This window comes from Hemiscyllium ocellatum, chromosome 14, assembly GCF_020745735.1.
Source record: "Hemiscyllium ocellatum isolate sHemOce1 chromosome 14, sHemOce1.pat.X.cur, whole genome shotgun sequence".
In the NCBI taxonomy this organism is placed as follows: Eukaryota; Metazoa; Chordata; class Chondrichthyes; order Orectolobiformes; family Hemiscylliidae; genus Hemiscyllium; species Hemiscyllium ocellatum.
Genome location: NC_083414.1, coordinates 59,358,136 through 59,372,766, shown reverse-complemented (window position 1 = coordinate 59,372,766; position 14,631 = coordinate 59,358,136).

Sequence of the window (14,631 nt, the reverse complement as noted above, 5' to 3'; positions counted from 1 at the left end):
CATTTTATTTAATTGAAAGCTCATTTTTCAACTTGATATTGCAATATCCTGTCTCACAATAAGCTTGTCTCTTTTCCATGAAGCCATTGGGAAGTGACAGACAGACGACAGAATGAGAGAGAGAGGGAGAGAGAAAAACAAACAATTGTACGAAGGTTCACATTCAGAAATTTCCATGGCAGGGTCAGTTTACATTACAGCTTAGTATTGTTAGAGAGGCAGTTGACCTTAAATGATTAACATGAAGCTTTTATATACATAGGACAATCTCTGGGAGGCACTAGTCAGCTTGCTGTGTCTGGCTTTTTTTACCGTTAACAACCACCATAACTTAGATTAGCATTGAAGATACTCAAGTCTTCGATTAGTTTAATGTAGTTAATCCAATCTTACTGTTAACCTGCTATTTTACTCGCCAGGTAACAAACTTTCTTCTTAATTAAAAACTTGTATAGACTTATATGTAGTCATCCATCACCACTTCCGATAAGTAAGCCTTACCTAGTACTAGAAGAAGAATTGGTCTCTACTCATAGAGGATCTCAGAAGAACCAGGTACCATCTATATGTAGCTCTTCCAACAAATGGCACAATGTGACTTGTTTCTCATTCTTTTTAAGCCCTAACAATTCCCAATGCATAGTGGCTTCAATCCATTTACTGATTGATAAATCTTTTTGGCAATATGTTGACCAAGTCATGGCCAGTGAAGTGCTTACTCTTCTTTCTTCTAAAGGGATTAATCATGATGAGTTGTGGTTTTCCCCTTGTTTTTTTAGAAAGTGTGGGGATGAACATGTTGAATGGTAACACACCAGCCTCATTATTGAGAAACCTTGACTCATCATGTGCTAATCAGCTCATCACAAGAGGAAAGGCAAACATAAGTGAATTTTTTTGCTTATCACAAGCCTTGACATTGGTGGCCCAAAATGTCAGCAACTTCAGCCAATCCAGATTACTCTTTGGGGTGATCCAACAGTGAGAAGGTAAGCAATTTTATACTCTCTTCAAGGGGTGAGGATCATAGGAGAGAGGGTTTGGGAGTGTGGAGGCAAAGTCAGGATAATGGTTTTTCAGAGGTCAACCATTTGCCCTACCATTCATGCCTCTGGTTGCTCCCAAGTTTTGGTGACTGCAGCACCCCCCTCCCCCAGCCCAGTGGGTAGGTTGCCACAGTTTCTGAATTGGGAAAGTGGCCACCTTCCCTGCTAAGAAGACAGATATCTGGAGAGTTGGCTATTAGTGAACTACGCCATCTGCTGAAACAGGATCTGGGACATGATGGGGTTTTTTTATGACCATCCTACAATGGTATCTATCCTGGTGACAGCTACATTGGCTTTTTGTACAACTAGCTCTTTCCAAGGTACCACAGAGAACCTGGAACACCTTAGTTGGCCAGTCTATTAACTGATGCAAGTTGTGTCAGATCATACTCGTTCCCCTTGGATTGGCTATTTTCCCACGTGTTCACAGTGAAGAGCGACTCTGGTTTGTTCAGCTTTAAAAATACAATTTGAAGGTTCACCAGTGCCAGGAATCTGAGGACAGTAGCGAGTTCCTCCTCTGACGTTGAGTAGCAATATTGGGCTGGCGTCGGACAAGTAAGCTGCCACAAATGCAGGGTATATATTTACTGGATTTGGGATGAATGCATGAGAAAACTCAATTGGCCTCACAGAGAGAAACCCTCTTGGCCAAAAATAACATGTAGTCGAGTTCTGCTAGGATTCAGTCCATCAACTCAGTATATCTGGGGTTGGAAGGGTAAAGTGGGGGAATGAAGATGTAGATAAACAAACTAGAGAGTGGGAGGGCAGAGGGAGACAAGGTTCACTGTGCTGCATAGGAGAATGGGAGGGGAGAGATAGATAGAGTTCACTGTACTGCATTGTGGACTGGGATGGGAGAGAGACAGGGTTCACTGTGCTACATTGGAGAGTGGGAGGGGAGAGAGACCGGGTTTACTGTGCTATATTGGGGAGTGGGAGTGGATGAGAGACTGGGTTCACTGTGCTGCATTGGTGTTTGGGGGGGTGAGAGAGACAGGGTTCACTGTGCTGCATTGGTGTTTGGGGGGGTGAGAGAGACAGGGTTCGCTGTGCTGCATTGGGATTGGGTGAGAAAGAAGAGAACATGTACATTTGTGTTCCAACATTTGGTTACTGGATGTGGAAGTTTGTCTTCACTGACAAAGTCCAGGATCCTGCTTTCCTAGTGGGTCAGGGGCTAAACATTGGCTGCCCCACCATCCATGCTGGCTATTTCTGCCCTAGTATGGCTGTCATCTCTTGGAATGTGATTGAACGAGATGTAAGTGTGTGATATGGCTGTTAGTGCAGATGCAGGTCGAGGGAAGGTTGATGAGGTGTCCCCAGTGACTGAGTGCAAAGCACAGAAAGCGTGTAGGGTTAGTAATGTGGGAGCATGGAGTACACGAGAGTGAGTGAAAGAAGGTGTTGCATCATGCAGGGGGAGTGGTAGAGCATGAGCCTTAGTCAGTGGTGGGGGCAGAGATAGAGGGAGCATAAAGTAGCAGAGACAAGACAGTGGCATTTACCCCGGTGGAACAGAGAATGTTAGTGTCCTTTTCTCTATACTGCTGGATGTTTCTTGGGATAGTTGAGACCGCACTGTCTCAAATGGCAACTTTGGACCAGGGTGGCAGTGCATGGCAAGTCTCCTTTGTCAGTCCCGGGAAAGAGGGTAGCCCTCCTTTGTACTATCTGGTACACCAGGGCCTCAAGTCTTTGTCTATAGAGCAGAGCATCATTTCCCCCTTAACTGCCACATGAGGGACAAATATATCGAAACATCGGATACCTGTTCCACTCACTCCTCTCCCCCATTTGCTAACACTATGCAAGTTATAATTTTCCAGTTCCCTTCAGTCCTGAAGAAAAGTCTTATCAGGCATGAAACATTAAGATTGTTCCTGTCTCCACTGTTGCTGCAAGGCCTGCTGACTTTGTCTACCAATTTCCATATTTACTTCAGATGTCCAGCATTTACAGTTCTTCGCTATACCTGTTGTTTCATTTGCAGGCTAATCAATTCATTCACATTTACCCCCTCAACTGCAAATTGACTTTAATTCGACTGTTTTCCTATTGATGGCAATAATAATGTTAAAACTGTGAAGTATTGATCAGTCGTGTAAAAAATGAGGTCTGCAGATGCTGGAGATCACAGCTGAAAATGTGTTGCTGGTCAAAGCACAGCAGGCCAGGCAGCATCTCAGGAATAGAGTGCACACTACATCATTATGGGATAGCTTTCCCCATTACTGCTATGCTCAGAAGGCCATTGCACAATGCAATTATTTTGGCAGGCTCACCCAGTCAGAAGGCAATTTGAACGTCCTGGTCTTATTTGCCTGGTTCTGGTGCTCGGGCAGGAGTGCTCACAGGCAGCTCACCTGTTAGGAAGATGTGAATTGCATACCAAACATCAAACACTTAAAAGGTGAATCACCTCATAAAGTGAGGTGCACAGAATCTCTACTACATCTGAACACTGTGATACTTCCCCTCATGCAAAATGATAGGGTCATAGAATTACAGATGTCATTATAGAGTAATACAGCATGGAACAGACCCTTCAAGCCAACTCATCCATGCTGACCATGTTCCCAAACTAAACTAGTCCCATCCGACTGCAGTTGGTCCATATCCCTCCAACCTTATCCAAATGTATTTTAAATGTTGTAACTGTGCGTGCATCCACCACTTTCTTTGGCAATTCATTCCACACATGAACCACTGCCTGTGGTTGCCCTTGTGTCCGTTCAAATCATTCTTCTCTCACCTTAAAAATATGCCCCTTTTAAACTCGCCCAACCAAGGGAACAGACCCTTGCTCGTCAATTTATCTATCCCCCTCATTATTTTATAAACCTCTATAAGACCACCCTTCAATCTCCTACCCTCTAGTAAAAGAAGTCCCAGCCTATCCAGCCTCTCCTTATTACTCACTCGTGGCAATATCTTTGTAAATCTTTTTTGACCCCTCTCCAATTTAATAATATCCTTCCTATAGTAAAGTGACCAGAGGATTACAGGCACAGCAGGTTAGGCAGCATCCTAGGAACAGGAAATTCGACGTTTCGGGCCAGAGCCATTCCTGATGAAGGGCTCTGGCCCGAAACGTCAAATTTCCTGTTCCTAGAATGCTGCCTAACCTGCTGTGCTTTAACCAGCAACACATTTTCAGCTCTGATCTCCAGCATCTGCAGACCTCACTTTTTACTAGAGGATTACAGGCAGGCAAGGAAGGAGCTCAAAAATGGTCTGGGGAGAGCCAGGAGGGGGCACGAGAAAGGCTTGGCAGAACGGATTAAGGAGAACACAAAGGCATTTTACACTTATGTGAGGAATAAGAGAATGGTCAAAGAAAGAGTAGGACTGATCAGGAATAGCATAGGGAATTTGTATGTGGAGTCTGAGGAGGTAGGGGAAGCCTTAAATGATTTTTTTGCTTCTGTCTTTACAAAATTAATGAACTTTGTAGTGAATGAAACCTTTGAAGAACAGGTGTGCATGCTGGAATGGATAGATAGAGGAAGCTGATGTTCTGACAATTTTGTCAAACATTAAGATTGACAAGTCGCCAGGCCCGGACCAGATTTGACCTTGGCTGCTTTCGGAAACGAGAAATGCAATTGCTTCGCCACTTGCGAAGATCTTTGCATCGTCGCTCTCCACTGGAGTCGTACCTGAGGACTGGAGAGAGGCAAGTGTAATTCCTCTCTTCAAGAAAGGAAATAGGGAAATCCCCGGCAATTACAGACCAGTAAGTCTCACATCTGTCGTCTGCAAGGTGCTGGAAAGGATTCTGAGGGATAGGATTTATGACCATCTGGAAGAGCATGGCTTGATTAAATGGAGTCAACACGGCTTTGTGAGGGGCAGGTCATGCTTCACAAACCTTATCGAGTTCTTTGAGGATGTGACTAGAAAAGTTGATGAGGGTCAAGCTATGGATGTGGTGTATATGGACTTCAGCAAGGCATTTGATAAGGTTCCCCATGGTAGGCTCATTCAGAAGGTCAGGAAGAATGGGATACAGGGGACCTTAGCTGTCTGGATACAGAATTGGCTGGCCAACAGAAGACAGCGAGTAGTAGTAGAAGGAAAATATTCTGCCTGGAAGTCTGTGGTGAGTGGTGTTCCACAGGGCCCTGTCCTTGGGCCTCTACTGTTTGTAATTTTTATTAATGACTTGGATGAGGGGATTGAAGGATGGGTCGGCAAGTTTGCAGATGACACAAAGGTTGGAGGTGTTGTTGACAGTATAGAGGGCTGTTGTAGGCTGCAGTGGGACATTGACAGGATGCAGAGATGGACTGAGAGGTGGCAGATGGAGTTCAATCTGGATAAATGCGAGGTGATGCATTTTGGCAGGTCGAATTTGAAAGCTGAGTACAGGATTAAGGATAGGATTCTTGGCAGTGTGGAGGAACAGAGGGATCGTGGTGTGCAGGTACATATTCAGATTCATTTAAGAAAGAGTTGGATAGAGCTTTCAAGGATTGTGGAATCAAGGGTTATGGAGATAAGGCAGGAACAGGATACTGATTAAGGATGATCAGCCATGATCATATTGAATGGTGGTGCAGGCTCGAAGGGCAGAAAGGCCTACTCCTGCACCTATTGTCTATTGTTTATTGTCGTAGATCCCTTAAAATGGCCACCCAAGTGGACAGGGTTGTTAAGAAAGCATATGGTGTTCTGGCTTTCATTAACAGGGGGATTGAGTTTAAGAGTCATGAGATCTTGTTGCAGCTCTATAAAACTTTGGTTAGACCGCACTTGGAATACTGCATCCAGTTCTGGTCGCCCTATTTTGGAAAGATGTGGATGCTTTGGAGACGGTTCAGAGGAGGTTTACCAGGATGTTGAAATAAAGAAACATTTAAAAAATGTCATCATGCTGTTAGAAACTTAAATGATTCACAGTACCATTTATTTCAAAGAAAATTGAGGGTTGATAAGGGAATGGGCTCATTTCCTGAGTGCGGCTGAATGCAGATGTGCCAACACTGGTGGGAGACAAAAGAGTTAAATTATTTTACAAGCTCTTCAGGTTCTTCATTTGCATTTGCTGTCAAGGTGCACTTGGCGTGTGGCATTTTGAATTGAACTTAGAGTGACAGTACAGCAAACACAATAGCCATCTGCTTCAGGTGTCCAACTGAAGTCATTGTTGCACTTGAGAAGTAGCTATATGTCATACGCGATAGCATCTTACATTACTCAAACATGCTGACAGGCGGTCACACTGAAAAACAGCACTCTACATTAGCAATGAAGAAACAGTCAACTGCACAGTTCATTGGAATGATGCACACAACACACAATAGGTGATGGCTAGAAGAGATGGCCCTGAATAGGAATGCCATAGCAACAGGAGCAGGCCTTTCATTATCGCAAGCCTACTTCTCCATTTAAGGAGATCATGCTTATTTTATGTCTCAATTCTTTTCACCTGTCTTTTCACCATAATGCTTGATCCTAGACCGAGCAAAACGCCTTGTAAACTCCACTTAATCCAGCATTCAGGGGAAGAGGAGGGGAATTCTTTCTTGCTGTGATGAATGCTTCCAGATTTTTCTTTTGAATAGCAAAGTCAGGACGCAGTGGTGCAGTAGCAACATCTCTAGACTAGTAAGCTAGCAGGCCAATTTTCTAGGGACAGCGTTTTGTATCCCACCAAGGCAGACAGTAAAATTTGAATTACAGACATTCTTTAGAATCCATGAGGGTTCCATTTCTCAGAACGCTGGCAAATGATGAAATTAACAAGTGCAGAGTTCCTTCAAAGCTGGGTTAAAAATTGCAGATACACGATTTTGCCCGCAGATGTTAATTTATGTTGTTACTTATTTTTGGGTGCAGCTTGGTGGATTAGTGATTTCATGGTTACAGAGGATTAACTGTAAATAAAATTCGGGAATAAAGACCTAACCCAATGACAACCACGGGAACACAGTTGTCATGAAAATAAACCAGCTGGTTCACTAATTTCCTTTCGGGATGGAAATCCGCCATTCTTACATGGTCTCCATGTGACACCAAACCCACCGCAATGTGGCTGATTCTTAACTGCCCTGTGGACAATTTGGGATGAGTAATAAATGCTGGCTGAGCCACTGACACTTACATCTTGGGAATGATTTTTTCTAAATCCTGAATTTCTAAATTTTGGGATAAAGCAACTTTAAGGATATTGTCTATAATTGATATGTGTTTTTTGATAACCTTTCCTGATTAGTCTACACCCCAAACAATGAAGTTGAATTTTTTCTCATTGCTCTGCGTACTTCTCTTTGTAATTTTAATCTTATCATAGATATGAAAGACATGGACATCAAAACTGATGCACTTGTAATGTCAAAAAAGCTGGGTTCAAGTCCCATCTGTTCCAGATGTGTTTCCTAATATGTCTAAACAGGTTAATCTATGTTTTTATTGGAATATTATAGAGGACACTAATACACAAGAATGGTACAATTCTTCTCTACTGTAACGTGAGTGAGGCAGCAATGAAACCAATTGTTGCTATTGTTGTATTCCTCAATGTCCACAAATCCCTGGAGGTTTCCCTAGCACTGCACCTAAACACTGTTATCCTCACCCCACCTTGGCTAGGAAGAAAGCGCTGGCTCGAAACCCCAACTCTGAAATTGAATAAACTTGCTGAATGATCAAGGGGATAAAGGAATAGTATCTTCCTATAATTCAAACATAAAATATAGTAGCTGCTGGAATCCAGCTTGCCTCGGATTCAGCTGGTTTAGAGCACACGTCTTCATGTTTTCAAGTCCCATTGACTTTACAGTATCCAGTGTCTTCACCATTTTCTTAGTATGTTTGAAATGGATTGAATTGGCTGAAGATGCCGTAGCCCTCAATAGGAGTTCAAGTTTGATTGTTCTTTTCCTATATTGATTCCTATATTGAATCAAAAGATGTGCAGGTTAGGTGAATTGGCCATGCTAAATTGCCCATAGTGTTAGACACATTAGTCAAGGGTAAATATAGGGTAGGGGGATAGGTCTGGCTGGGCTGCTCCTCAGAGGGTCAATGCGGACTTGTTGGACTGAAGGGCCTGTTTCCATACTGTAGGGAATCTAATCTATCTAATCTAATCTCTCTTGCAATGATTGATCTTCCATGATGGTGATGTTGTGGAGGATGCAGCAGATCAACGAAAGCTCCAGTATGTATCATAGTACCCCGTCTGAGTCACTTTATTTGAATACTGATGGTTTTGTTCACTCTGTTTCTGGTGGCAGAGTGGCTCTCATTGTGTGCCCACTGTCTTGGTGTGGTGGCAGAGGTGACTTCTGAATAAGATGGGGTGGGAGTGTTTGATAATCTTTGTCTCTGGGCAGCCACTTTTAAGTTCTCCCTGAAGGCCTGAAGATGATGGGAACACCAGGCTGCCTTAGAAAGAAGGCATTGCAACTTTGTACATTCATTGAAATTAGCAGGATAATGGATAGTCATTGAAATTAAGGTCCATGTTTGGTCACACACTAGATACACATTAATGTAATGATGGTCTTTGTGATTCCTATGCCTCTCCTCATTGACAGGGGTGTCCTGCAATATCCATTAACTCAATGGTTGCCTGTACCATTATGAGATCCACTAACCTAGCAATTCCACATGACTCTGCATCTTGCTTGTCTTTGCACATTGAGAAATTGATGGAATAATTTCTCCTTGCTTTCAAAGCTTCCATTACCTCCCAGATACAGAGATACATGGCAGTATTTCAGCATCACTAACACTCAACACCGCAGGGGTGTGTACTCAGCCCCCTACAGTACTCACTGTATACCCATGACTGCATCACCAAATACTATTTACAAGTTCGCTGATGACACCATCATAATCGGTCGAATCTCAGATGGCGACAAAACAGATTACAGACGGGAGGTGGATGACCTGGAAAAATAGTGCCCTAGAACAACATAGCTCTCAATGTTAGCAAAACCAACAAACTCATTATTAACTTTTGGCAGGATATTACTCATGGTCCCCTACACATTAACAGCACATAGGTGGAATGAGTGGAGAGTGTCAAACTCCTGAGAGTGGCCATCCACAACAAGCTTTCTTGGACTCTTCATGTGGATGCACTGGTTATAAAGGCTCAACAAGCAGCTGAGGAAACTTGGCATGACAGCGAATACCCTTGTTAACTTTTATGGGTGCACTATTGAGAGCATTCTGTCTGGATGTATCACTACCTGGTATGGCAACTGTACCATTCATGATCAGAGATGGTCACAGAGAGTGGTGAACTCAGCCCAGACAATCACAAAGGCCAACCTCCCGTCTATGGAATCCATCTAACAGGCCCGCTGTCAAGGTAAGGCTGCCAACAATCTTAATGATCCATTCCACCCTGGCAATGATTTTCTACAACCTCTATCACCAGGGAGAAGGTACAGAAGCCTGAGCACATGTCCCAGCCGTTTTTGAAACAGTTTCTACCCTACTGTTAGAATACTGAATGGACTCACAAACTCTTAAAAATTCGCCTATGCTTGCGTTTTTGTTTTTGCTGATGTTTACCTATTATTTACTATCCATGCTACTTAACTCTGTGATCTGCCTGTATTGCTCTCAAGACAAAGCTTTTCACTGTGTCTCAGTACACATGACAATACATTCAATACAATTCAATTCAATTAAAAAGTCTGGAAAAAGTTTACTCTGTCATGGTTCCAACTGAGAAAGTTCAGGTAACACTGACATTGTACATAGCTCTGTCTATGACGGCCACTAGTAGTGTCATCTCAATATGGTGTGAGGCTGTAGCCCCCCCACTTGTCAGAGATGGCAAAGTCCTGTGAACCAACTCCTCACACTGCTCATGGCTGTGATGGAATTATTAACTGTACTAGCTGAAATCTCACAGTGGGTATACAACCCTTTCCTGCTGCTGTCTCTTTGAAGCACTATACCCTAAGGGGTCTGCAGCCTCTGCTTCCTTTTTCTGCTATGTTGCAGACTGGAAGCTCAGCAACCTCAACCTTCATACTTCCTTCATAGACAAGGAACTAAATCCACTGTCCTGCATGAGTAGATGCAGCAGTTTGCCAACAAACCTCCAAAAATGAGCCACAATTCTTTCCCAAACATAGTCAAAAACAACCAAAAGGATTTGAAGGGCGTGGTGGGGTCTAGCAAGCTCAGCCAGTGTTTGGGACAGCTTTGCATTCTATCATACAGTGAAAGTCATGGAAACCTGCATTAAATCAATGAAAATGCTGCCTGTTTGACCCCTGCTAACTCATCTGGTGCACACAATGCTAGGGCCCTTCCCAGCAGGGGCTGCTGCAGGGTTGACGCTTAAACATTTAGCATCATAGATAACATCGCCATCTTCTTCCTTCAGGTCCTCTGGAGCAGCATTGCCAGTGAGATCCAATTTCATGGTCAATGTCACTTCAAAAGGATCATACTTGGCGACCTTTTTCATGTATGAACATTTTCACGTGTCAACCAGATTTTGAAGTGCTCCAAGATGTACTGTTATTGAAGATTGCAGTGGGTCTACAGCTGTCTTGGCTTATTTACTCTAAGGTACTTAAATGATGCAACGCATTTTGGGATATCCTGAGGTGATAATAAGTGCAACTAAAACGATTTTTTGGTCTTTCTTTCATTTTCAAGTCCGTATATGAATTTTATAGCATCATAAAAATTACATTGAAGCTTATTTCTTTTGCCTCAGTGACTGTACCAACAAATAAAGCATTTCTATCAATTTAGTTTGTCAGAACTTCAGAAAGGATAACCAGTTCTGGATCTCTAACTTTGGAAATAATGATATGAACAAAGACAGCTCTCAGAAGCCTGAGGGTTGAGAGGTGGAGATGAGGAGTAAATGATGAGTTTCTTTGAAACTGGACAAGAAAAAATGACTACGCACACATGCAGAGAAAAAAATTCAGTGGATCTCGTTCAACATTCCATTTAATAACTAAAGATGATAGTCATCAACCGCAGTCACTGAAAGTTGTAATTATTTCTGAATTTTAGTTTCAGGATTTAAAGAACCTCTATAATTTGAAAGAGGTTGACCATGAAAGTTTAACCCAGTATGTAATCAACATAGTACATGTTGTGCCATCCCGCCACTCAGAATAATTGGCTTATTGTTAGGTCTCTCATTCATTTCTATAAGCACTTCTATGAAAAAAAATTATCAACAAACAACTTATTGATTAAAATAAAATGGAAGTGAATAGAGAGTGAGCAATGGTTGAAGAAGATTTTAAATTGGGAGAGAAAATGAAAATCAACAAGAGTGGATGACACCAAATTTAGGGGATATGGGTAATACAGAGCAGGACGATGACAAAATGCTTGAAGATTTTAGTGAAACATGGGTCAGTAACTACTTTAAACCAGATATTTAAATTAATCAACACAGATTCTTTTGACATCCCACAAGGCTGTGACTAGGGTGAATTACCCCTCCTCATCACCTTTCACTCCTTTGAGCTAATTATATGGAACAATGCTCGCATGTTTCCTTTCTTATCTGCCATCCATAGCACTGAACTCGTTCTCTTCCCCTCTCTACATCACTTCCTCTTATCTCTCCTAATGATCTTGCTCCCCTCCTACTTCCCATTGACACATCACCACTTTGTGATTTGTGCATTGCTGACACCAAGCTGTAAGTCACCACCATCTCCCTCAACTTTCCAACACCTTGAAATTGTCACACTCTTCATTTGACACCCAGTGAAGAATAAGATAAGAGCTACTTCAGTTAGCATAGGGAAAACCAACGTTGGTATCTTCAGTTCCTGCTACAAAGTCCATGTTCTTGATCCTGTTTCCCATCCCTCTCCCTCGTATCTGTCTGAAGTTGAGCCAATCTGATCATACTTAGCGTAGTGCTCAGTTTCTCAGCACTCATCTATTCCATCACTGTGACTGGCTGATTTTTTAATGCTGTAAAGTCACATGATTCTAACCTACCTCAGCTCATCAGTTGCTGAATCCATCATTCATACCTTTGTGGTCTCTAGATTTGGCCTCGACCATTCTAAACCTTCTCCTGGCCTCCGGAACTGCTCAGACATGATTAGCCATGTGGTTGCTTCAGCCACGACCGCCCAGGAAAATTATGATGCTACTTCCACCCCCGCCACCCCACAGACCACAGCCACTACCAACCACACCGCCTCTGCAATCGCCGTCCAGGTAATCACGTCCGCAATTGGCGGGAACCTCCAGGGCAGCCGCCGCAACTGGTGCTAGATCCACCACCACTGGCAATGATGCAATACCTACTCTATATGCCACTTCCACCCCGAAGTTGCCGCCGCTGCAGCTATTTCTGCCCTCAGAGATGTTACTTACCAGAACACAGATGACTACATAGGTGACGTTACTTCTGCCATCAGTAACGTCACTCACTGGAACTCAGCCAGCAATGTCGCTGACATCATGCGTTACATCACTTCCACTCCTACGGGCAGGGCTGTAGGCCCCACATGTGCCCCATGGTGAGTGTCATTTCTGTTGGTGATGTCTCTCTCCACCCAGTAACTACATCCACTTAATTGGCAGTCTCCGCACCCCACCCCAGCTTCAGTTCCATCCCAGGCCCTAGCTCCCAGCTCTGCCTTTTTTTACTCTTCCCCCAGACTTCCCCTCACTGAGGATGAATGTTCAGTCCTCCGCAAAGCCTCAACTTCATCCCTCTACACTCTCAGATTAATGAGTTTGACACACCCTGCGATGTTGAACATTTCTTCCATTGCCTCAGCTTCCAGGCCCACTTTTTTTAATCAAGATTCCTGCTCACCCACTGAGGAGATCTTCTCTCATCTCCAACACACCCCATCCACCTGGAGACCCCATGCTGGCCTATAACCTGCCCTTGACCTCTTCATTTCTAACTGATGCCGTGACATTGATTGCCTCACCCTGTCCACCCCCCCCTCACCTACTCCAACCTCTCACCCTCGCAATGCGTAGCCCTCCATTCCCTCCACTCCAACCCTAACCTCACCATCAAACCAGCAGACAAGGGGGGCACTGTGGTAGTTTAGTGCACCGAACTCTACACCAGGCACCAATTCATAGACACTCCTTCCTACTGCCCCCTTGACTATGGCCTTACCTGCCATCACTAAACCATCATCTCCCAAACCATCCACAACAGTGTCACTTCTGGGGATCTCCATTCCATAGCCTTCAACCTCTTCATCTGCAAACTCCACACCACCCGGTACTATTCCCTATCGAAGATTCACAAACCCGACTGCCCCAGTCGACCCATTGTCTCAGCCTGTGTCTGTCCCACTGAACTCATCTCTTCTGACTTCAACACTGTCCTGTCCCCCTTATTCCAGGAACTCCCACCTACATTCGGGATACCACCCACACCCCTCACCTTCTCCAAGACTTCTGTTTTCCTGACCCTCTACACTTTATCTTCACCATGGACGTTCAGTCCCTGTACACATCTATCCGCCATGACGGGGGCCTCCAAGCCTTCCGTTCCTTCCTCTCACGCCGTCCCAACCAGTACCTTTCCACTGACACCCTCATCCACCTGGCTGAACTGGCCCTCATCCTTAACTACTTCTCCATCCAATCCTTCCACTTCCTCCAAACCAAAGGGTTAGCCATGGGCAGCCACATGGGTCCCCGCTATGCCTGCCTCTTTGTCGAGTACACGGAACAGTCTGTCTTCCAGTACTACACTGGCACTATCTTCCATTTGTTCCTCCACTACATCGATGACTGTATCGGCGCTACCTCATGCTCCCACGAGGAGGTTTCACGCTTCATCAACTTCACAAACACTTTTCACCCTGACCCCATATTCACCTGGACCATCTCAGACATCTCCCTCCCCTTTCCAGACCTCTCCATCTCTATCTCTGGCAACTGACTAACCACGGACATCTACAGCAAACCCATGGACCTTCTTAGCTACCTGGACTATACCTCCTCGCACCCTAACTCCTGTAAAAATGTCATCCCTTATTTCCAATTCTTCTGCCTCATCTGTTCCCAGGATGACCAATTCCATCATAGACCATCCAAGATGACCTTCTTCTTCAAAGATAGCATTTTCCCCTCATCATCTCCTCAACCTCCCGCACCTCCGCCCTTGAACTCCATCCCTCTAACAGCAACAAGGACAGAACTCCCCAATCCTAACCTTCCACTCCACCAACCTCATACATCGCATCATCCACCGCCACTTCTGCCACCTACAAACAGACTCAACCACCAGAGATATATTTCTCTCCCCACTCCTGCCAGCATTTTGGAGAGACCATTCCCTCCACGACTCCCTTGTCAGATCCACACCCCCCCCCACCAGCCCACACCCCATTCCTGGCACCTTTCCCTGCCATCGCAGGAAGTACAAAACCTGCACCTACACCACCCCCCTCACCTCTGTCCAAGGTCCCAAAGGATTCTTCCACATCAAACAGAAAATTGCCTGTAGCTCCACTAATGTCATCTACGGTATCCGGTGTGGTCTCCTCTACATCAAGGAGACAGGATGCCAACCTGCAGATCATTTCAGAGAAAATCTCTGGGGCACGCACACCAACCAGCTCCACCACCC